Genomic DNA, 3372 nt, shown 5'->3' with positions numbered 1-3372 from the left:
AGAGGATCGCCAGAAGTCAGAGAAAATTGTGGGAAGAGAGAGAGAGAGAGAGAGAGAGAGAGGGAGAGAGAGGAATGGGGCGATGATAATGGGATTCAAAGGGACAATGTCACTTTAATGGGGGTCCCTGCAGCCGAACAATGTTAGCAGCAACTGAAGGAGATGGTGAAAAAATAGTCCTGTGAGGATGGAGGAGTTCGTTGAAGAGGAGGAAAAGAAAGAAGACTCGTATTACTGTAGAGAGAGAGAGAGAGAGAGAGAGAGAGAGAGTTGTTACTATTATTATTATTATTATTGTTAATATCCAAGCTACAACCCTGGTTTGAAAAGCAGGGTGCTATAAGCCCAAGGGATCCAACAGGGGAATTAGCCCAGTGAGGAAAGGAGTAAGAGAATAGCAAATAAACTGTATGTAAATAATAAAAAATAAACATTTCAAGGTCAGTAACGTTGAAATAAGTCCTAAATACACCATAAGCCAACCTGTTCAGCATAAAAACATTTGCTGCAATTTTGAACTTCCGAAGATCAACCGATTCAACTGCTAGATTAGGAGGGTCATTCCGCAATCTGGTCACAGCTGGAATAAAAGTTCTTAAATACTGTTTAGTATTGAGCTTTATGATGGAGGAGGCCTGACTGTTAGAATTAAATCTAATACGGCGTACCTGATAGTACTGCCTGGGAAGATCTGAATGAAAAGGATACTCAGAAATATTGTTAATAGACAATAGCCATAGCCTCTGTACCATGGTCTTCCAATGTCTTGGGGTAGAGTTTTCTTGCTTGAGGGTACTCTCGGGCACACTATTCTATCTTATTTCTCTTCCTCTTATTTTGTTAACGTTTTGTATAGTTTATATAGGAAATATTTATTCTAATGTTGGTACTGTTCTTAATATATTTTCTTTTTTCTTGTTTCTTGTTTCCTTTCCTCACTGGGCTATTTTCCCTGTTTGGGCCCCTGGGCTTATAGCATCCTGCTTTTCCAACTAGGGTTGTAGCTTAGCAAGTAATAATAATAATAATAATAATAATAATAATAATAATAATATAATAATAATGAAAATAATAATAATAATAATAATAATAATAGAGGCTACGCTACAATCTTAGTTTGAAAAGTAGAATGCTAATAGCCCAAGAGCCTCTGTTTGGGAACACTATCGGGATAAGTATTATTAAAAATTAAAACAAATAAACCATAAAATGGGCGATGTGGTAACGTCCCTGACTGGTGAACGCCGGACTGGAGTTCGAGTCCCGCTCAAACTCGTTAGTTCCTTTGGTCGATGCAACCTCACCATCCTTGTGAGCTAAGGAGTGGGAGTTTTGGGGAGCCATCAGCAGCCATTGCCTATTCCTCTTTGGTCGTAATTTGGGTGGGGAGGGGGCTTGGCCGCCGATCATATGTATGTATGGTCAGTCTTTAGGCAGGCATTGTCCTGCTTGCTAGGGCAATATCACTGTCCCTTGCCTCTGCCATTCACCGGAAGTTTCCCAGATTCAACTTTTCTATTTAAGAACATTTCAATCGGAGTAATCCATAGATTTGAGAGAGAGAGAGAGAGAGAGGAGAGAGAGAGAGAGAGAGAGAGAGAGAGACTGGGGTATTGGTACAAAGACATTATTCAAAGGCTTTGCTAATTCTTACCTTCCCAAATTCACAGACTTTTGATCAAAAAAGAGTCTTAAGGTTTTTTTAAGCTTTTCCAACTGTGCCCTTCAAAACTCCCATATCTGAGATGGTTAAAAGTACCAATAGAAACCCCTTCAACTAAAGAGGGGGATTTGAACCCCCCCCCCCAAAAAAAAAAAATACCTGTAGAAAGTCAAGTCATAAATCGAAGGATACTCCTCTGTAGGTCCGCAGGGGACGTGGAATGTGAATGGATGGGGGAATTAGATCTCCGAAATGGATGCGTGGATGGGGGAGCATTGGATAGATGGAAACTAGAGGAATTAAATTGATATTTATTAATGTCGACAGGGAGAGGACTGTTAAGGAGGGGTTATTCTTATTATTTTTGCTTACTAAGCTAAAACCCTAGTTGGAAAAGCAGGATGCTATAAGCCAAGGGGCTCCAACAGGGAAATTAGTTCAGTGAGGAAAGGGAACAAGGAAAAATAAAATATTTTAAGAAGAGCAACAATAATAAAAGGAGGGTAATGATGTTTAAGATGGAATTGGAAATAATTTTTTTTTTTTATTTTTATGCTTAGCACGGACTCTTGCTCAGTGACTATCTCAGAGAGCATTTATTTTAATTGTTTATTCCATTATACCATTTTGGAGCCGTGGTACATTTTGGAGTTGTGGTGCATTTTTGAGGCGGGGTACATTTTGGAGCCGAGGCCCATTTTGGAGGCGGGTTCTATTTTGGATCCGATTGAGAGCTGTGGTCTGTTGTTAAAATTTGGTGAAAATCCGTCTAGAAGTTTAGAAGCAATCCTGTTGACAGACAAACAAACAGCTGAATAAATAAATGCAGGTCATTTTAAAACCCCCTAGATGTATATAATAATAATAACAATAGTAATGAATTAGACAAAGTAACTGACATTACCGGATGTAGGGAGGTTTACTCGAGTAAATACTTTTTGATTACGTCAAAAGTCAATAATGATCCTCTGCTATGAAACGAAAATAGAAAACTCAAGACTGTCACATGGGAAACTGTACTCGTAGAGGGGACCTTTTAGCACAGAAAAGCTTCCTACTAGCTGATTGGTTGGAGAAAACAATTCTAACCAATTAGCTATTAGGATACTTTTCTGAGCTAAAAGGGCACACCTGCAAGTCAGCGCAAATGCGCCTCATTAAAAACACCTGAGTATTACTGATTGGTTGGACAAAACAATTCTAACCAATCAGCTAGCAGGATTCTTTTCCGAGCTAAAAGGGCACACCTGCGAGTCGGCGCAAATGCTCCTCATTAAAAAAAGATTGAGTATTGCTGATTGGTTGGACAAAACAATTCTAACCAATCAGCTGGTAGGATACTTTTCCGAGCTAAAAGGACACACATGCGAGTCAGCGCAAATGCGCCTCATTAAAAACACCTGAGTATTACTGATTGGTTGGACAAAACAATTCTAACCAGTCAGCTAGTAGGATTCTTTTCCGAGCTAAAAGGGCACACCTGCTAGTCAGTGCAAATGCGCCTCATTAAAAAAAATCGAGTATTGGATGATTGGTTGGACAAAACAATTCTAACCAATCAGCTAGCAGGATTCTTTTCCGAGCTAAAAGGGCACACCTGCGAGTCGGCGCAAATGCTCCTCATTAAAAAAAGATTGAGTATTGCTGATTGGTTGGACAAAACAATTCTAACCAATCAGCTGGTAGGATACTTTTCCGAGCTAAAAGGA

The sequence above is a fragment of the Palaemon carinicauda genome, chromosome 19 (assembly GCF_036898095.1).
Source record: "Palaemon carinicauda isolate YSFRI2023 chromosome 19, ASM3689809v2, whole genome shotgun sequence".
Classification (NCBI taxonomy): domain Eukaryota; kingdom Metazoa; phylum Arthropoda; class Malacostraca; order Decapoda; family Palaemonidae; genus Palaemon; species Palaemon carinicauda.
Note: the sequence above shows the minus strand (reverse complement) of the source record.